The sequence below is a fragment of the Pleurodeles waltl genome, chromosome 10 (genome assembly GCF_031143425.1).
Source record: "Pleurodeles waltl isolate 20211129_DDA chromosome 10, aPleWal1.hap1.20221129, whole genome shotgun sequence".
NCBI lineage: Eukaryota > Metazoa > Chordata > Amphibia > Caudata > Salamandridae > Pleurodeles > Pleurodeles waltl.
In genome coordinates this window covers 1,072,213-1,094,444 of record NC_090449.1, presented here as the reverse complement: position 1 = coordinate 1,094,444, position 22,232 = coordinate 1,072,213, and positions in this window count along the sequence as shown.

Here is a 22,232-nt window from a genome sequence, read left to right as displayed (position 1 = left end):
ACAAGGCTGCAGCTCGCACCAGGCACAAGGGAGCAGCTCGCACCAGGCACAAGGGTGCAGCTCGCACCAGACACAAGTGTGCAGCTCCTTCCAGGCACAAGGGTGCAGCTCCTTCCAGGCACAAGGGTGCAGCTCGCACCAGGCACAAGGGTGCAGCTCCTTCCAGACACAAGGGTGCAGCTCGCAGCAGGCACAAGGGTACAGCTCGCACCAGGCACAAGGGTACAGCTCGCACCAGGCACAAGGGTGCAGCTCGCACCAGACACAAGGGTGCTGCTCGCACCAGGCACAAGGGTGCTGCTCGCACCAGGCACAAGGCTGCAGCTCGCACAAGGGTGTAGCTTCTTCCAGACACAAGGGTGCAGCTCGCACCAGGCACAAGGGTGCAGCTCGCACCAGGCACAAGGGTGCAGCTCGCACCAGGCACAAGGGTGCAGCTCGCACCTGGCACAAGGGTGCAGCTCCTTCCAGGCACAAGGGTGCAGCTCCTTCCAGACACAAAGGTGTAGCTCGCACCAGGCACAAGGTTGCAGCTCGCACCAGACTCATGGGTGCAGCTCGCACCAGGCACAAGGGTGCAGCTCCTTCCAGACACAAGGGTGCAGCTCCTTCCAGACACAAGGGTGCAGCTCGCACCAGGCAAAAGGGTGCAGCTCCTTCCAGACACAAGAGTGCTGCTCGCACCAGGCACAAGGGTGCAGCTCGCACCAGGCACAAGGGTGCAGCTTGCACCAGACACTAGAGGGCAGCTCCTTCCTGACACAAGAGTGCTCCTCACACCAGACACAAGGGTGCAGCTCGCACCAGGCACAAGGGTGCAGCTCCCACCAGGCACAGGGGAGCAGATCGCACCAGGAACAAGGGTGCAGCTCCTTCCAGACACAAGACTGCTGCTCGCACCAGGCACAAGGGTGCAGCTCCTTCCAGGCACAAGGGTGCAGCTCCTTCCAGGCACAAGGGTGCTGCTCGCACCAGGCACAAGGGTGCAGCTCGCACCAGACACAAGGGTGCAGCTCCTTCCAGGCACAAGGGTGCAGCTCCTTCCAGGCACAAGGGTTCAGCTCGCACCAGACACGAGGGTGCAGCTCGCACCAGACACGAGGGTGCAGCTCGCACAAGGCACAAGGGTGCAGCTCGCACCAGGCACAAGGGTGCAGCTCGCACCAGACACAAGGGTGCAGCTCCTTCCAGACACAAGGGTGCAGCTCCCACTAGACACAAGGGTGCAGCTCCTTCCAGGCACAAGGGTGCAGCTTGCACCAGGCACAAGGGTGCAGCTCCTTCCAGGCACAAGGGTGCAACTCCCTCCAGGCACAAGAGTGCAGCTCGCACCAGGCACACGGGTGCAGCTCGCACCAGACACAAGGGTGCAGCTCCTTCCAGGCACAAGGGTGCAGCTGGCACCAGGCAGAAGGGTTCAGCTCCTTCCAGGCACAAGGGTGCAGCTCCTTCCAGACACAAGGGTGCAGCTCCTTCCAGACACAAGGGTGCAGCTCACACCAGGTACAAGGGTGCAGCTCCTTCCAGGCACAAGTGTGCAGCTCGCACCAGGCAAAAGTGTGAGAGCTCCTTCCAGACACAAAGGTGCAGCTCGCACCAGACACAAGGGTGCAGCTCCTTCCAGACACAAGGGTGCAGCTCGCACCAGGCACAAGGGTGCAGCTCCTTCCAGACACAAGGGCGCAGCTCCCCTTAGACACAAGGGCGCAGCTCCTTCCAGGCACAAGGGTGCAGCTCGCACCAAACACAAGGGTGCAGCTCCTTCCAGGCACAAGGGTGCAGCTCGCACCAGGCACACGGGTGCAACTCGCACCAGGCACAAGGGTGCAGCTCGCACCAGGCACAAGGTTGAAGCTCCTTCCAGGCACAAGGGTGAACCTCCTTCCAGGCACAAGGGTGCAGCTCGCAACAGGCACAAGGGTGCAGCTCGCAACAGGCACAAGGGTGCAGCTCGCAACAGGCACAAGGGTGCAGCTCCTTCCAGACACAAGGGTGCAGCTCCTTCCAGACACAAGGGTGCAGCTCGCACCAGGCACAAGGGTGCAGCTCCTTCCAGACACAAGGGTGCAGCTCCTTCCAGACACAAGGGTGCAGCTCTTTCCAGACACAAGGGTGCAGTTCGCACCAGGCACAAGGGTGCAGCTCGCACCAGGCACAAGGGTGCAGCTCCTTCCAGACACAAGGGTACAGCTCCTCCCAGAAACAAGGGTGCCGCTCGCACCAGACACAAGGGTGCAGCTCGCACCAGGCACAAGGGTGCAGCTCCTTCTAGGCACAAGGGTGCAGCTCGCACCAGGCACAAGGGTGCAGCTCCTTCCAGGCACAAGGGTGCAGCTCGCACCAGGCACAAGGGTGCAGCTCGCACCAGGCACAAGGGTGCAGCTCCTTCCAGGCACAAGGGTGCAGATCGCACCATGCACAAGGGTGCAGCTCGCACCAGGCACAAGGTGCAGCTCCTTCCAGACACAAGAGTGCAGCTCCCACTAGACACAAGGGTGCAGCTCGCACCAGACACAAAGGTACAGCTCCTTCCAGACACAAGGGTGCAGCTCCATCCAGACACAAGGGTGCAGCTCGCACCAGGCACAAGGGTGCATCTCGCACCAGACACAAGGGTGCAGCTCCTTCTAGACACAAGGGTGCAGCTCGCACTAGACACAAGGGTGCAGCTCGCACAAGACACAAAGGTGCAGCTCGCACCAGACACAAGGGTGCAGCTCGCACAAGGCACAAGGGTGCAGCTCGCACCAGACACAAGGGTGCAGCTCGCACAATGCACAAGGGTGGAGCTCGCACCAGGCACAAGGGTGCAGTTCGCACCAGGCAAAAGGGTGCAGCGCGCACCAGGCACAAGGGTGCAGCTCGCACCAGGCACAAGGGTGCAGCTCGCACCAGACACAAGGGTGCAGCTCCTTTCAGACACAAGGGTGAAGCTCCCACTAGACACAAGGGTGCAGCTCCTTCCAGGCACAAGGGTGCAGCTCCTTCCAGGCACAAGGGTGCAGCTCCTTCCAGGCACACAGGTGCAGCTCGCACCAGACACAAGGCTGCAGCTCCTTCCAGACACAAGGGTGCAGCTCCCCCCAGACACAAGGGTGCAGCTCGCACCAGGCACAAGGGTGCAGCTCCTTCCAGTCACAAGGGTGCAGCTCGCACCAGACACAAGGGGGCAGCTCCTTACAGATACAAGGGTGCAGCTCTTTCCAGACACAAGGGTGCAGCTCGCACCAGGCACAAGAAAGCAGCTTGCACCAGGCACAAGGGTGCAGCTCGCACCAGGCACAAGGGTGCAGCTCCTTCCAGACACAAGGGTGCCGCTCGCGCCAGACACAAGGGTGCAGCTCGCGCCAGGCATCAGGGTGCAGCTCCTTCTAGGCACAAGGGTGCAGCTCGCACCAGGCACCAGGGTGCAGCTCCTTCTAGGCACAAGGGTGCAGCTCGCACCAGGCACAAGGGTGCAGCTCCTTCCAGGCACAAGGGTGCAGCTCGCACCAGGCACAAGGGTGCAGCTCCTTCCAGGCACAAGGGTGCAGCTCACACCAGGCACACAGGTGCAGCTCCTTCCAGACACAAGGGTGCAGCTGGCACCAGGCACAAGGGTGCAGCTCCTTCCAGGCACAAGGGTGCAGCTCCTTCAAGACACAAGGGTGCAGCACGCAGCAGGCACAAGGGTGCAGCTCACACCAGGCACAAGGGTGCAGCTCCTTCAAGACACAAGGGTGCAGATCCCACCAGGCACAAGGGTGCAGCTCGCACCAGGCACAAGGGTGCAGATCCCACCAGGCACAAGGGTGCAGCTCGCACCAGGCACAAGGGTGCAGCTCCTTCCAGACACAAGGGTGCAGCTCCCACTAGACACAAGGGTGCAGCTCCTTCCAGGCACAAGGGTGAAGATCGCACCAAGCACAAGGGTGCAGCTCCTTCCAGGCACAAGGGTGCAGCTCGCACCCGGCACACGGGTGCAGCTCGCACCAGACACAAGGGTGCAGCTCGCACAAGGGTGCAGCTGGCACCAAGCACAAGGATGCAGCTCCTTCTAGGCAAAAGGGTGGAGCTCCTTCCAGACACAAGGGTGCAGCTCCTTCCAGACACAAGGGTGCAGCTCCTTCCAGGCACAAGGGTGCAGCTCGCACCAGGCACAAGGGTGCAGCTTGCACCAGGCACAAGTGTGCAGCTCCTTCCAGGCACAAGGGTGCAGCTCGCACCCGGCACAAGGGTGCAGCTCCTTCCAGACACAAGGGTGCAGCACCTTCCAGACACAAGGGTGCAGCTCGCACCAGACACAAGGGTGCAGCTCGCACCAGGCACAAGGGTGCAGCTCCTTCCAGACACAAGGGTGCAGCTCGCACCAGACACAAGGGTGCAGCTCGCACCAGACACAAGGGGGCAGCTCCTTCCAGACACAACGGTGCAGCTCGCACCAGAAAAAAAGGTTCAGCTCCTTCCAGACACAAGGGGGCAGCTCCTTCCAGACACAACGGTGCAGCTCGCACCAGAAAAAAAGGTTCAGCTCCTTCCAGACACAAGGGTGCAGCTCCTTCCAGACACAAGGGTGCAGCTCCTTCCAGACACATGGGTGCAGCTCTTTCCAGACACAAGGGTGCAGCTCGCACCAGGCACAAGGGTGCAGCTCGCACCAGGCACAAGGGTGCAGCTCGCACCAGGCAAAAGGGTGCAGCTCGCACCAGACACAAGGGTGCAGCTCGCACCAGACACAAGGGTGCAGCTTGCACCAGGCACAAGGGTGCAGCTCCTTCCAGACACAAGGGTGCAGCTCCCACTAGACACAAGGATGCAGCTCCTTCCAGGCACAAGGGTACAGCTCACACCAGGCACACGGGTGCAGCTCCTTCCAGGCACAAGGGTGCAGCTGGCAACAGGCACAAGGGTGCAGCTCCTTCCAGACACAAGGGTGCAGCTCCTTCCAGACACAAGGGTGCAGCTCCCACTAGACACAAGGGTGCAGCTCCCACTAGACACAAGGGTGCAGCTCCTTCCAGGCACAAGGGTGAAGCTCGCACCAAGCACAAGGGTGCAGCTCCTTCCAGGCACAAGGGTGCAGCTCGCACCCGGCACACGGGTGCAGCTCGCACCAGACACAAGGGTGCAGCTCGCACAAGGGTGCAGCTGGCACCAAGCACAAGGATGCAGCTCCTTCTAGGCACAAGGGTGGAGCTCCTTCCAGACACAAGGGTGCAGCTCCTTCCAGACACAAGGGTGCAGCTCGCACCAGGCACAAGGGTGCAGCTTGCACCAGGCACAAGGGTGCAGCTCGCACAAGCACAAGGGTGCAGCTCCTTCCAGACACAAGGGTGCAGCACCTTCCAGACACAAGGGTGCAGCTCCTTCCAGACACAAGGGTGCAGCTCGCACCAGACACAAGGGTGCAGCTCGCACCAGACACAAGGGTGCAGCTCGCACCAGACACAAGGGGGCAGCTCCTTCCAGACACAACGGTGCAGCTCGCACCAGGCACAAGGAAGCAACCTGCACCAGGCACAAGGAAGCAGCTCGCACCAGGCACAAGGAAGCAGTTCGCACCAGGCACAAGGGTGCAGCTCCTTCCAGGCACAAGGGTGCAGCTCCTTCCAGACACAAGGGTGCAGCTCACACCAGGCACAAGGGTGCAGCTCCTTCCAGATACAAGGGTGCAGCTCCTTCCAGACACAAGGGTGCAGCTCCTTCCAGGCACAAGGGTGCAGCTCCTTCCAGACACATGGGTGCAGCTCCTTCCAGACACAAGGGTGCAGCTCGCACCAGGCACAAGGGTGCAGCTCGCACCAGGCACAAGGGTGCCGCTCGCACCAGGCAAAAGGGTGCAGCTCGCACCAGACACAAGGGTGCAGCTCGCACCAGACACAAGGGTGCAGCTCGCACCAGGCACAAGGGTGCAGCTCCTTCCAGACACAAGGGTGCAGCTCCCACTAGACACAAGGATGCAGCTCCTTCCAGGCACAAGGGTGCAGCTCACACCAGGCACACGGGTGCAGCTCCTTCCAGGCACAAGGGTGCAGCTGGCAACAGGCACAAGGGTGCAGCTCCTTCCAGGCACAAGGGTGCCGCTCCTTCGAGACACAAGGGTGCAGCTGCTTCCAGGCACAAGGGTGCAGCTGCTTCCAGGCACAAGGGTGCAGATCGCACCAGGCACAAGGGTGCAGCTTCTTCCAGACACAAGGGTGCAGCTCCTTCCAGACACAAGGGTGCAGCTCGCACCAGGCACAAGGGTGCAGCTCCTTCCAGACACAAGGGTGCAGCTCCTTCCAGACACAAGGGTGCAGCTCCTTCCAGACACAAGGGTGCAGCTCCCACTAGACACAAGGGTGCAGCTCCTTCCAGGCACAAGGGTGCAGCTCCTTCCAGGCACAAGGGTGCAGCTCCTTCCAGGCACACAGGTGCAGCTCGCACCAGACACAAGGCTGCAGCTCCTTCCAGACACAAGGGTGCAGCTCCCCCCAGACACAAGGGTGCAGCTCGCACCAGGCACAAGGGTGCAGCTCCTTCCAGACACAAGGGTGCAGCTCGCACCAGACACAAGGGGGCAGCTCCTTACAGACACAAGGGTGCAGCTCTTTCCAGACACAAGGGTGCAGCTCGCACCAGGCACAAGAAAGCAGCTTGCACCAGGCACAAGGGTGCAGCTCGCACCAGGCACAAGGGTGCAGCTCCTTCCAGACACAAGGGTGCCGCTCGCGCCAGACACAAGGGTGCAGCTTGCGCCAGGTACCAGGGTGCAGCTCCTTCTAGGCACAAGGGTGCAGCTCGCACCAGGCACAAGGGTGCAGCTCGCACCAGGCACCAGGGTGCAGCTCCTTCTAGGCACAAGGGTGCAGCTCGCACCAGTCACAAGGGTGCAGCTCGCACCAGGCACAAGGGTGCAGCTCCTTCCAGGCACAAGTGTGCAGCTCGCACCAGGCACAAGGGTGCAGCTCCTTCCAGGCACAAGGGTGCAGCTCACACCAGGCACACGGGTGCAGCTCCTTCCAGGCACAAGGGTGCAGCTGGCACCAGGCACAAGGGTGCAGCTCCTTCCAGGCACAAGGGTGCAGCTCCTTCAAGACAAAAGTGTGCAGCACGCAGCAGGCACAAGGGTGCAGCTCCTTCCAGGCACAAGGGTGCAGCTCGCACCAGGCACAAGGGTGCAGCTCCTTCCAGACACAAGGGTGCAGCTCCTTCCAGACACAAGGGTGCAGCTCCCACTAGACACAAGGGTGCAGCTCCTTCCAGGCACAAGGGTGCAGCTCCTTCCAGGCACAAGGGTGCAGCTCCTTCCAGGCACACGGGTGAAGCTCGCACCAGACACAAGGCTGCAGCTCCTTCCAGACACAAGGGTGCAGCTCGCACCAGGCACAAGGGTGCAGCTCCTTCCAGTCACAAGGGTGCAGCTCGCACCAGACACAAGGGGGCAGCTCCTTACAGACACAAGGGTGCAGCTCTTTCCAGACACAAGGGTGCAGCTCGCACCAGGCACAAGAAAGCAGCTCGCACCAGGCACAAGGGTGCAGCTCCTTCCAGACACAAGGGTGCCGCTCGCGCCAGACTCAAGGGTGCAGCTCGCGCCAGGCATCAGGGTGCAGCTCCTTCTAGGCACAAGGGTGCAGCTCACACCAGGCACAAGGGTGCAGCTCGCACCAGGCACCAGGGTGCAGCTCCTTCTAGGCACAAGGGTGCAGCTCGCACCAGGCACAAGGGTGCAGCTCCTTCCAGGCACAAGGGTGCAGCTCGCACCAGGCACAAGGGTGCAGCTCCTTCCAGGCACAAGGGTGCAGCTCGCACCAGGCACAAGGGTGCAGCTCCTTCCAGGCACAAGGGTGAAGATCGCACCAAGCACAAGGGTGCAGCTCCTTCCAGGCACAAGGGTGCAGCTCGCACCCGGCACACGGGTGCAGCTCGCACCAGACACAAGGGTGCAGCTCGCACAAGGGTGCAGCTGGCACCAAGCACAAGGATGCAGCTCCTTCTAGGCAAAAGGGTGGAGCTCCTTCCAGACACAAGGGTGCAGCTCGCACCAGGCACAAGGGTGCAGCTCGCACCAGGCACAAGGGTGCAGCTCCTTCCAGGCACAAGGGTGCAGCTCCTTCCAGGCACAAGGGTGCAGCTCGCACCCGGCACAAGGGTGCAGCTCCTTCCAGACACAAGGGGGCAGCACCTTCCAGACACAAGGGTGCAGGTCCTTCCAGACACAAGGGTGCAGCTCGCACCAGACACAAGGGTGCAGCTCGCACCAGACACAAGGGTGCAGCTCGCACCAGACACAAGAGGGCAGCTCCTTCCAGACACAACGGTGCAGCTCGCACCAGGCACAAGGAAGCAACCTACACCAGGCACAAGGAAGCAGCTCACACCAGGCACAAGGAAGCAGCTCGCACCAGGCACAAGGGTGCAGCTCCTTCCAGGCACAAGGGTGCAGCTCGCACCAGGAACAAGGGTGCAGCTCCTTCCAGGCACAAGGGTGCAGCTCACACCAGGCACACGGGTGCAGCTCCTTCCAGGCACAAGGGTGCAGCTGGCACCAGGCACAAGGGTGCAGCTCCTTCCAGGCACAAGGGTGCAGCTCCTTCCAGGCACAAGGGTGCAGCACGCAACAGGCACAAGGGTGCAGCTCCTTCCAGACACAAGTGTGCAGCTCGCACCAGGCACAAGGGTGCAGCTCGCGCCAGGCACAAGGGTGCAGATCCCACCAGGCACAAGGGTGCAGATCCCACCATGCACAAGGGTGCAGCTCCTTCCAGGCACAAGGGTGAAGATCGCACCAAGCACAAGGGTGCAGCTCCTTCCAGGCACAAGGGTGCAGCTCGCACCCGGCACACGGGTGCAGCTCGCACCAGACACAAGGGTGCAGCTCGCACAAGGGTGCAGCTGGCACCAAGCACAAGGATGCAGCTCCTTCTAGGCAAAAGGGTGGAGCTCCTTCCAGACACAAGGGTGCAGCTCGCACCAGGCACAAGGGTGCAGCTCCTTCCAGGCACAAGGGTGCAGCTCCTTCCAGGCACAAGGGTGCAGCTCCTTCCAGACACAAGGGTGCAGCACCTTCCAGACACAAGGGTGCAGGTCCTTCCAGACACAAGGGTGCAGCTCGCACCAGACACAAGGGTGCAGCTCGCACCAGACACAAGGGTGCATCTCGCACCAGACACAAGAGGGCAGCTCCTTCCAGACACAACGGTGCAGCTCGCACCAGGCACAAGGAAGCAACCTACACCAGGCACAAGGAAGCAGCTCGCACCAGGCACAAGGAAGCAGCTCGCACCAGGCACAAGGGTGCAGCTCCTTCCAGGCACAAGGGTGCAGCTCGCACCAGGAACAAGGGTGCAGCTCCTTCCAGGCACAAGGGTGCAGCTCACACCAGGCACACGGGTGCAGCTCCTTCCAGGCACAAGGGTGCAGCTGGCACCAGGCACAAGGATGCAGCTCCTTCCAGGCACAAGGGTGCAGCTCCTTCCAGGCACAAGGGTGCAGCACGCAACAGGCACAAGGGTGCAGCTCCTTCCAGACACAAGTGTGCAGCTCGCACCAGGCACAAGGGTGCAGCTCGCGCCAGGCACAAGGGTGCAGATCCCACCAGGCACAAGGGTGCAGATCCCACCATGCACAAGGGTGTAGCTCCTTCCAGACACAAGGGTGCAGCTCCCACTAGACACAAGGGTGCAGCTCCTTCCAGGCACAAGGGTGAAGCTCGCACCAAGCACAAGGGTGCAGCTCCTTCCAGGCACAAGGGTGCAGCTCGCACCCGGCACACGGGTGCAGCTCGCACCAGACACAAGGGTGCAGCTCGCACAAGGGTGCAGCTGGCACCAAGCACAAGGATGCAGCTCCTTCTAGGCTCAAGTGTGGAGCTCCTTCTAGGCACAAGGGTGGAGCTCCTTCCAGACACAAGGGTGCAGCTCCTTCCAGACACAAGGGTGCAGCTCGCACCAGGCACAAGGGTGCAGCTTGCACCAGGCACAAGGGTGCAGCTTGCACCAGGCACAAGGGTGCAGCTCGCACCTGGCACAAGGGTGCAGCTCCTTCCAGACACAAGGGTGCAGCACCTTCCAGACACAAGGGTGCAGCTCGCACCAGACACAAGGGTGCAGCTCGCACCAGACACAAGGGGGCAGCTCGCACCAGACACAAGGGGGCAGCTCCTTCCAGACACAACGGTGCAGCTCGCACCAGGCACAAGGAAGCAACCTGCACCAGGCACAAGGAAGCAGCTCGCACCAGGCACAAGGGTGCAGCTCCTTCCAGGCACAAGGGTGCAGCTCCTTCCAGACACAAGGGTGCAGCTCACACCAGGCACAAGGGTGCAGCTCCTTCCAGACACAAGGGTGCAGCTCCTTCCAGACACAAGGGTGCAGCTCCTTCCAGGCACAAGGGTGCAGCTCGCACCAGACACAAGGGGGCAGCTCACACCAGGCACAAGAGTGCAGCTCACACCAGGCACAAGAGTGCAGCTCCTTCCAGGCACAAGGGTGCAGCTCGCACCAGGCACAAGGGTGCAGCTCCTTCCAGACACAAGGGTGCAGCTCCCACTAGACACAAGGGTGCAGCTCCTTCCAGGCACAAGGGTGAAGCTCGCACCAAGCACAAGGGTGCAGCTCCTTCCAGGCACAAGGGTGCAGCTCACACCAGGCACACGGGTGCAGCTCCTTCCAGGCACAAGGGTGCAGCTCGCACCAGGCACAAGGGTGCAGCTCCTTCCAGACACAAGTGTGCAGCCCCTTCCAGATACAAGGGTGCAGCTCGCACCAGACACAAGGGTGCAGCTCCTTCCAGACACAAGGGTGCAGCTCCTTCCAGGCACAAGGGTGCAGCTCCTTCCAGACACAAGAGTGCAGCTCCCACTAGACACAAGGGTGCAGCTCGCACCAGAAACAAAGGTTCAGCTCCTTCCAGACACAAGGGTGCAGCTCCTTCCAGACACATGGGTGCAGCTCCTTCCAGACACAAGGGTGCAGCTCGCACCAGGCACAAGGGTGCAGCTCGCACCAGGCACAAGGGTGCAGCTCGCACCAGGCACAAGGGTGCAGCTCGCACCAGGCACAAGGGTGCAGCTCGCACCAGGCACAAGGGTGCAGCTCCTTCCAGACACAAGGGTGCAGCTCCCACTAGACACAAGGGTGCAGCTCCTTCCAGACACAAGGGTGCAGCTCCTTCCGGGCACAAGGGTGCAGCTCCTTCCAGACACAAGGGTGCAGCTGGCACCAGGCACAAGGGTGCAGCTCCTTCCAGGCACAAGGGTGCAGCTCCTTCGAGACACAAGGGTGCAGCTGCTTCCAGGCACAAGGGTGCAGCTCGCACCAGGCACAAGGGTGCAGCTTCTTCCAGACACAAGGGTGCAGCTCCTTCCAGACACAAGGGTGCAGCTCGCACCAGGCACAAGGGGGCAGCTCCTTCCAGACACAAGGGTGCAGCTCTTTCCAGACACAAGGGTACAGGTCGCACCAGGCACAAGAAAGCAGCTCGCACCAGGCACAAGGGTGCAGCTCGCACCAGGCACAAGGGTGCAGCTCGCACCAGGCACAAGGGTGCAGCTCCTTCCAGACACAAGGGTGCTGCTCGCGCCAGACACAAGGGTGCAGCTCGCGCCAGGCACCAGGGTGCAGCTCCTTCTAGGCACAAGGGTGCAGCTCGCACCAGGCACCAGGGTGAAGCTCCTTCTAGGCACAAGGGTGCAGCTCGCACCAGGCACAAGGGAGCAGCTCGCACTAGGCACAAGGGTGCAGCTCGCACCAGGCACAAGGGTGCAGCTCCTTCCAGGCACAAGGGTGCAGCTCGCACCAGGCACAAGGGTGCAGCTCCTTCCAGGCACAAGTGTGCAGCTCGCACCAGGCACAAGGTTGCAGCTCCTTCCAGACACAAGTGTGCAGCTCCTTCCAGACACAAGGGTGCAGCTCCCACTAGACACAAGGGTGCAGCTCCTTCCAGGCACAAGGGTGCAGCTCGCACCAGACACAAGGGTGCAGCTCCTTCCAGACACAAGGGTGCAGCTCCTTCCAGACACAAGGGTGCAGCTCCTTCCAGACACAAGGGTGCAGCTCGCACCAGGCAAAAGGGTGCAGCTCGCACCAGACACAAGGGTGCAGCTCGCACCAGACACAAGGGTGCATCTCCTTCCAGGCACAAGAGTGCAGCTCCTTCCAGACACAAGGGTGCAGCTCGCACCAGACACAAGGGTGCAGCTCCTTTCAGACACAAGGGTGCAGCTCCTTCCAGACACAAGGGTGCAGCTCGCACCAGGCACAAGGGTGCGGCTCGCACAAGGCACAAGGGTGCAGCTCCTTCCAGACACAAGGGTGCAGCTCTCACCAGGCACAAGGGTGCGGCTCATACCAGGCACAAGGGTGCGGCTCGCACCAGGCACAAGGGTGCGGCTCGCACCAGGCACAAGGGTGCAGCTCCTTCCAGACACAAGGGTGCAGCTCGCACCAGGCACAAGGGTGCAGCTCGCACCAGGCACAAGGGTGCAGCTCCTTCCAGGCACAAGGGTGCAGCTCCTTCCAGACACAAGGGTGCAGCTCGCACCAGACACAAGGGTGCAGCTCCTTTCGGACACAAGGGTGCAGCTCCTTCCAGACACAAGGGTGCAGCTCCTTCCAGACACAAGGGTGCAGCTCGCACCAGGCACAAGGGTGCGGCTCGCACAAGGCACAAGGGTGCGGCTCGCACAAGGCACAAGGGTGCAGCTCTCACCAGGCACAAGGGTGCGGCTCGTACCAGGCACAAGGGTGCGGCTCGCACCAGGCACAAGGGTGCGGCTCGCACCAGGCACAAGGGTGCAGCTCGCACCAGGCACAAGGGTGCAGCTCCTTCCAGACACAAGGGTGCAGCTCGCACCAGGCACAAGGGTGCAGCTCGCACCAGGCACAAGGGTGCAGCTCCTTCCAGGCACAAGGGTGCAGCTCCTTCCAGACACAAGGGTGCAGCTCGCACCAGGCACAAGGGTGCAGCTCCTTCCAGGCACAAGGGTGCAGCTCGCACCAGGCACAAGGGTGCAGCTCGCACAAGGGTGCAGCTCGCACATGGCACAAGGGTGCAGCTCGCACCAGGCACAAGGGTGCAGCTCGCACCAGGCACAAGGGTGCAGCTCGCACCAGACACAAGGGTGCAGCTCCTTCCAGACACAAGGGTGCAGCTCCTTCCAGACACAAGGGTGCAGCTCCTTCCAGACACATGGGTGCAGCTCCTTCCAGACACAAGGGTGCAGCTCGCACCAGGCACAAGGGTGCAGCTCGCACCAGGCACAAGGGTGCAGCTCGCACCAGGCAAAAGGGTGCAGCTCGCACCAGACACAAGGGTGCAGCTCGCACCAGACACAAGGGTGCAGCTCGCACCAGGCACAAGGGTGCAGCTCGCACAAGGGTGCAGCTCGCACCAGGCACAAGGGTGCAGCTCGCACCAGGCACAAGGGTGCAGCTCGCACCAGGCACAAGGGTGCAGCTCGCACCAGACACAAGGGTGCAGCTCCTTCCAGACACAAGGGTGCAGCTCCCACTAGACACAAGGGTGCAGCTCCTTCCAGGCACAAGGGTGCAGCTCACACCAGGGACACAGGTGCAGCTCCTTCCAGGCACAAGGGTGCAGCTGGCACCAGGCACAAGGGTGCAGCTCCTTCCAGGCACAAGGGTGCAGCTCCTTCGAGACACAAGGGTGCAGCTCGCACCAGGCACAAGGGTGCAGCTCGCACCAGGCACAAGGGTGCAGCTCCTTCCAGGCACAAGGGTGCAGCTCCTTCCAGACACATGGGTGCAGCTCCTTCCAGACACAAGGGTGCAGCTCGCACCAGACACAAGGGTGCAGCTCGCACCAGGCACAAGGGTGCAGCTCGCACCAGACACAAGGGTGCAGCTCGCACCAGACACAAGGGTGCATCTCCTTCCAGGCACAAGAGTGCAGCTCCTTCCAGACACAAGGGTGCAGCTCGCACCAGACACAAGGGTGCAGCTCCTTTCAGACACAAGGGTGCAGCTCCTTCCAGACACAAGGGTGCAGCTCCTTCCAGACACAAGGGTGCAGCTCGCACCAGGCACAAGGGTGCGGCTCGCACAAGGCACAAGGGTGCAGCTCCTTCCAGACACAAGGGTGCAGCTCTCACCAGGCACAAGGGTGCGGCTCGTACCAGGCACAAGGGTGCGGCTCGCACCATGCAGAAGGGTGCGGCTCGCACCAGGCACAAGGGTGCAGCTCGCACCAGGCACAAGGGTGCAGCTCGCACCAGGCACAAGGGTGCAGCTTCTTCCAGACACAAGGGTGCAGCTCCTTCCAGACACAAGGGTGCAGCTCCTTCCAGACACAAGGGTGCAGCTTCTTCCAGACACAAGGGTGCAGCTCCTTCCAGACACAAGGGTGCAGCTCGCACCAGGCACAAGGGTGCAGCTCGCACCAGGCACAAGGGTGCAGCTCCTTCCAGACACAAGGGTGCAGCTCCCACTAGACACAAGGGTGCAGCTCCTTCCAGGCACAAGGGTGCAGCTCCTTCTAGGTACAAGGGTGCAGCTCCTTCCAGACACAAGGGTGCAGCTCGCACCAGGCACAAGGGTGCGGCTCGCACAAGGCACAAGGGTGCAGCTCCTTCCAGACACAAGGGTGCAGCTCTCACCAGGCACAAGGGTGCGGCTCGTACCAGGCACAAGGGTGCGGCTCGCACCAGGCACAAGGGTGCGGCTCGCACCAGGCACAAGGGTGCAGCTCGCACCAGGCACAAGGGTGCAGCTCCTTCCAGACACAAGGGTGCAGCTCCTTCCAGACACAAGGGTGCAGCTCGCACCAGGCACAAGGGTGCAGCTCGCACCAGGCACAAGGGTGCAGCTCGCACCAGGCACAAGGGTGCAGCTCCTTCCAGGCACAAGGGTGCAGCTCCTTCCAGGCACAAGGGTGCAGCTCCTTCCAGACACAAGGGTGCAGCTCGCACCAGGCACAAGGGTGCAGCTCCTTCCAGGCACAAGGGTGCAGCTCGCACCAGGCACAAGGGTGCAGCTCCTTCCAGACACAAGGGTGCAGCTCCTTCCAGACACAAGGGTGCAGCTCGCAGCAGGCACAAGGGTGCAGCTCCTTCCAGACACAAGGGTGCAGCTCCTTCCAGACACAAGGGTGCAGCTCGCACCAGGCACAAGGGTGCAGCTCCTTCCAGGCACAAGGGTGCAGCTCGCACCAGGCACAAGGGTGCAGCTCACACCAGGCACAAGGGTGCAGCTCCTTCCAGACACAAGGGTGCAGCTCGCACCAGGCACAAGTCTCTGCTGTTTGCGCAAGTCGATGTCAAAAAGGATGAGGACGGTCAAGGGACATACAGACTGCAAAACAATAGTAACAACACATGCTCCCAGTTCTGGCCCGAGCGCTTTTCTTTGCACCCTCCTGGCGATGACCAGTAGGCGGGGCTTGTGGATGGTGACCTCCTTCTTATGGGGGACTACAGTGTAGTGTAGCGCCCTGACAGAGATATGTGGGAGGTGGACCCCACACTAGATAGGGACTATATATTTGCCAGTAATGTCCTTGCTTCTAGAATCACCCACAGCCCGGTCACCATCGCAGGTCACACCCCGGGCGTCGGAAGCGGAGTGCACACTCACAGCCCCCAGTACGTCCACAGCATGAAACGAGGTAGGTTTGCAGCTGAGTCTCCGGGAAGCCTTCAAGGCGCCTGCGTTGAAATAATGTCAAATGTTGGGAAAGTTGGATGGCCCCAAAGAGAACCCTTAGGGGGCACCTCAGCGCCCCGGGCACCGATAAAGGGAACTGACCTGCTGCACCTACAGCACCTGCACTGTGCCCAAGGCGATGAAGTGGGTCTGCACCTGGAAGCGCTGCTCCGAATTAAGGGCGAGATGTATGAAAAAAGCCTTTTGCGATTTGGAAATAGCTATTTTTAAGAAATCGCTACTTCTGATTCGCAAAATGCCATGTATCATATTTGCGAATCGGTAATAGCGATTTCTTAAAAATCGCAAATGCTATTACCAAATCTCAAATTGCGATACAGCCCCCATTCGCATCTATGGGCCTGTCGGCCCATATTTGTGAATATTTTGCATGTCCCAAATTGCGAATTCCTAACTGGAATTCGCAATTTTGGGAACTGCAAAGTCCAGTGTGCTGGGGGCCTAAGGCCCCCTCTGCTGCACCCCAAAACATTTTTTAACAACATGTAAGGTGCACACATGCCAAAAGGGCATGTGTGCTTTACATATAAATTTAAAAAATGCATTTTAAATGCATTTTTTTAATTTGCACATGGTTACCAACAAGTTCAACTTGGTGGTAATAGCGATTCCTTAATGCCCAATTCGCATTAAGGAATTGCTTCATACATGTGATTTAGAAATCGCAAATAAGGATTCCTTATTTGCAATTTATTTAGAGAGTCACAATTTGCGACTCTCTAAACAGGGTCGCAATTTTAAGGAATCGCTATTTTAGCGATTCCTTAAAATTGCATTCAGAATGCCTTTGATACATTCTGAAAGGGCTTTTTGAATTCGCAAATGGGAACTCGTACCATTTGCGAATGCAAAAAGCTTTGATACATCTGGCCCTAAATGAGAGAGCGCCTCAGTAAGTCCGAAGATTATAAAACAGGAGCATTCACGGTTTCTATTCTCGCTTTATGCCCTGGACCTCCCTGCAGACGAGACACAGCGCACACACTTAGACAACTGTCACCGGCCTGGCTGTCAAGGGAAGAATGCGAGATTCTCGAAGCCCTGATTACTGGAGATCAAGTGACGGTGGCTGGTAAGATGCTAAAGGCGACTGATGCCCCAGGCCCGGGTGGCTACAAAGGGAGGGATTCTATGGCCCATTCTACACAATCCCTGAAACACATCTGACAAACACTGATAACAAACCTCACACCTGGCGCGGACGCTGCAGCAGATGCGGTCACCTTGATGCATAAGCAGGGTAAACCCCTGGGTTCTGCTCCCTGTGCAGGCCGAGGGGGCACTTAATGCAGGCGCGAGCAGTTACACAGACATCCTGACCACAGCCTAGAACCCCACATTCCCATCTTCTACGTCCTGCCCAAGTACATTCTTTCCACCACCGACAACCCGTGGTACCACCAAGAGTGTGCTCCATCTCGTCCAAAGGGCCCATAAGAGGTCCTTGTAACTTTAGACACAGAGAAGTTAACCACAGACTGGCACTTTCTAACAAAGATGCTCCAGGTACCGGGATCTGCCCACATGTTTATGTCTATGGCCTTGGTGGGCAATACCTTGTCCTCCTACCACTGAGGGAACTGGGCAGCTCCCTTTAGAGGCTTCGGGCTCAGGCTGAGCAGCACAAAGCGCGATCAGGCTTACAAGTCAAGGTTGTATGATGGAATCCAGCATGCCGGACCCACGCATGCCGTAACAACGCCGCATGCCTTAACGTGGTTGGAACCATGACCGCGTCGTTTCTTCGCACACCTTTACCATGCATGCCTTTTCAATCAATTTTGTTGTAAAAGCATGCCTAGTAAACCCATGTGTGGAAATGGCATGCGAAACAGCATGCATGGTTCTTTCATGCAACCCATACTGAGGCACAAAACTACCCCCACCCCTATTACCTAAACTACCCCGATCCCCCCACCAGCCCTTATCCCTAAGCAAAAAACTATCCCAATCCCCACCTTTAAAAACTAAACTATCCCGCCCCCACCCGCCCTGAGCCCTAAAAAATAAACTACCCACCCCCACCCCATAAAACTAAACTACCCCAACATCCTCCACCTGCCCTAAGCCCTAAAAAAAATAAAAATAAACTATCCCGACCCCAACCCGTCCCTAAAATCTCAACTACACAACCCCCTCACATGCCCTGAGCCCTAAAACAAACGACTGTGACCCCCCACCCCTGCTCCTAAAAACTAAACTACCCCAACACCCCCACCCGCCCTGAGCCCTAAAACCTTACCCCCTTAATAGGTAAACTACTCTGACCCCCCACCCCTAAAAACTGAAGTCCCCCGACACCTCCAGCACACCCTAAGCCCTAAATCCACCCCACCTCTAAAAACGACTCACTAAACCGGTCCCAACCCCTTACCTCACCGCCTCCTGACTCAATCCTTCCTCTTCTCTCCTCCCTCCTCCCACCCTTTCTTAAACCTTCCCTCACCCCTTTAAAAATAAACTACCCTGCCCACACCCTTACCCCTAAATAAAAACAAAATACCCAAATACCCCCACTCCAGCCCCTAAAAAAAATAGCCAAACCCCCCTCAGCCTAAGTAAAATAAATACCCAGTCCTCCCACCTCAGTCCCTTAAAAAATAAAATAATAGCCCGAACCACCCATCCACCCACACCAACCTCGTGGCGTCCTCCGCGACCTCTCCCAAACAACGCTTGGCTTTTTCTGTGCCTTAACCATGCATATGCGTAGTTTAGCACATATGTTGTTAAGGCACAAAGTGTAGCCAAAGTGCCACCCATTCAGCAGGGAGTGGTAAGCGGTGGTACGTTGCTGGTGGTGCATATTAGCGCTCTGGTGTGGCAGTGCTCTGTTATTTACACACAGCACACCGTCCATTGAAACGGCTGCTAAATTTACAAACTTGTGCATTTTTACTGATAAAACTATACAGCGCACAAACAAATGTGTGTGGAAATCTGGTTTCTCTGAATATTTATCACTTGTGCATCACCGAGAAAAGTGTCTTCATTTGTTTTGATCCAATTAAAATCTGTATCCACCACACTTGAGAATTACTCAAAATGTAATTTATGAGTGCTTTTCTATTTGCTGATGTACTTTTAAATCTTTACAGTTTATTTACAGGTATTTACATTTTGTTGTGTGATAGAAAGAAATTGACATCCAACAACTTTTCAGTCATTTCCAGTAGCTCAGAAAGATTGTCATCTCGGTCACTTTCACCAAACCCTCTCACTTTGCAGCCAGAGAAAGAAAAGTGAACACCAGCGCCCTTGTTAAGGACATGCAACAGTTTACCAGAGGACACAGCCTAATATTTGACATGTGAACCCACAGCAAATGGAACAAGATAAACAGAATATACATTTAAAGGCACCTTTATTGCTCAATCACCTTCCGAACTCCAGCATGGTTCTTCTGGGGGTGCTGCAGGACCCCCCTGCCCAGCCCACCCCTGCTTCATGCACCTAGGGCTCTGGCACAGTTTGGTTGTAGAACAAACACACGCCTTGCCCCACTTATGGTCCTGGACAGACTGGTTATAAGAACGCCCCCCCCCACCAACACCCCACAAACACACACAAGTAAGTTGCCTCAGTTTCACTCTCGGTAGTGATGGTCATGAGATACACACACAGTTTGAAAGACACACACAGAAACACCCCACCACACACACAAACACACAAACACCCACACACAGTCTCAGTTACTCCTCTGGCAGAGGCTGGTCATGAGACACACACACACACACACACACACTGAGTTGATGCAGACAAAGACACAGAGAGTTGAGGCACACACACATGCTTCAGTTACTCCTCTGGCAGAGGCTGGTCATGAGACACACACACACACACACACACACACACACTGAGTTGAGGCAGACAAAGACACAGAGAGTTGAGGCACACACACATGCTTTAGTCACACACCCACACACAAACACATCCACACACACACACGGCCTCAATTACTTCTCTGGCAGAGGCTGGTCATGAGACGTGCACACCCACACAGAGGTGAGGCACACAAACAGAGTTGAGGCACACAGTTGAGGCACACACACACTGCCTAAGTTACTTCTCTGGCACAGGCTGGTCATGAGACACACAGAGTTGAGGCACACACCCACACACAAACACACTGCCTCAGTTACTCCTCTGGCACAGGCTGGTCATGAGACACACACAGAGTTGAAGCACACAAACACACATATGAGGTGCACACACATACAGTTGAGTTACTACTCTGGCACAGACTGGTCATGAAACACACAGTTGAGGCACACACGGTCTCAGTTACTCCTCTGGCATAGGCTGGTCATGAGACACACACAGAGTTGAGGCACACACACACACACAGTCTCAGTTACTCCTCTGGCACAGGCTGGTCATGAGACACACATCTGGCACAGGCTGGTCATGTAACACAACAGAGTTGAGGCACACACACACACACATGCACACACACAGAGTCTCAGTTACTCTTCTGGCATAGGCTGGTCATGAGACACACACAGAGTTGAGGCACACACACACAGAGTCTCAGTTACTCCTCTGGCACAGGCTGGTCATGAGACACACATCTGGCACATGCTGGTCATGTAACACAACAGAGTTGAGGCACACACACACACACATGCACACACACAGAGTCTCAGTTACTCCTCTGGCACAGGCTGGTCATGAGACACACATAGAGTTGAGGCGCACACACACACACACACCCACACCCACACAGAGTCTTAGTTACTCCTCTGGCACAGGCTGGCCATGAGACACACACGCACATACACACAGAGTTGAGGCACACACACACTGTCTCATTTACTCCGAGGGCACAGGCTGGCCATGAGACACACACACACACACACACAGAGTTGAGGCACACACACACATTGCCCAGCTGGTCTCTGGACAGACTGCTGCCCAGCACTATGAATGACCTGGGAGAGCTCCTGACCTCATGTGAGAGCAGAGCTGTGGAAGAAGCTCCTCTCCCAGATCAGGGTGTGCTATTTACAGCCATTATCGCTATTTTTTACTTGTCTCTTCTGTGTATTTCTTGTTTCTATGGCAATGATACCCTCTCTCCCACCCAAGCCCCGTGTGTGCCAGCTCCAGTCACCCTCCCCCTCTCCTTCCGAGCTGCCACCATGGCGTCTCCCTCTCCATCACCCTCACCCCCGCTCATGCTTCTCACTTCTAATATCCTAGCAACCTCCTCCCGAGCCTCGCAGCGCTAGAAGCAAACTAGAGAAGCTGCAACCCAGCACCTGGAGCCAAAGGAGAGCAGGCCCAGGCACAGCTCAACATCCAGAGCTCACCACCCAGAGATTACTACCCATTGCTCGGCGCAGAAAGTAACCAAAGGCGGGCAGGCCCACCCAGAGATCACCGCTCATCAGCTAGTAACCAAAGGTGCACAGGCGCACCCAGAGATCACTGATCATCAGCTAGTAACCAAAGGCGGGCAGGCACACCCAGAGATCACCGCTCATCAGCTAGTAACCAAAAGTGCGCAGGCCCCCCCAGAGATCACCGCTCATCAGCTGGTAACCGAAAGTGCACAGGCCTACCAAGAGATCACCGCTCATCAGCTGGTAACCGAAAGTGCACAGGCCCACCCAGAGATCACTGCTCATCAGCTAGTAACCAAAAGTGCATAGGCCTACCAAGAGATCACCGCTCATCAGCTGGTAACCGAAAGTGCACAGGCCCACCCAGAGATCACTGCTCATCAGCTAGTAACCAAAGGCGGGCAGGCACACCCAGAGATCACCGCTCATCAGCTAGTAACCAAAGGTGCGCAGGCCCCCCCAGAGATCACCGCTCAGCTAGTAACCAAAAGTGCACAGGCCCCCCCAGAGATCACTGCTCATCAGCTAGTAACCAAAGGTGCACAGGCCCCCCCAGAGATCACCGCTCAGCTAGTAACCAAAGGTGCCCAGGCCCACCCAGAGATCACTGCGCATCAGCTGGTAACCAAAGGTGCCCAGGCCCACCCAGAGATCACTGCTCATCAGCTAGTAACCAAAGGCGGGCAGGCCTACCCAGAGATCACTGCTCATCAGCTAGTAACCAAAGGCGGACAGGCCCACCCAGAGATCACCGCTCATCAGCTAGTAACCAAAAGTGCACAGGCCCACCCAGAGATCACTGCTCATCAGCTAGTAACCAAAGGTGCACAGGCCCACCCAGAGATCACCGCTCATCAGCTAGTAACCAAAAGTGCACAGGCCCACCCAGAGATCACCGCTCATCAGCTAGTAACCAAAGGTGCCAAGGCCCACCCAGAAATCACCGCTCATCAGCTAGTAACCAAAGGTGCCAAGGCCCACCCAGAGATCACTGCTCATCAGCTAGTAAACAAAGGTGCACAGGCCCACCCAGAGATCACCACTCATCAGCTAGTAACCAAAGGTGCACAGGCCCACCCAGAGATCACTGCTCATCAGCTAGTAACCAAAAGTGCACAGGCCCACCCAGAGATCACCGCTTAGCTAGTAACCAAAAGTGCACAGGCCCCCCCAGAGATCACTGTTCATCAGCTAGTAACCAAAGGTGCCCAGGCCCACCCAGAGATCACTGCGCATCAGCTGG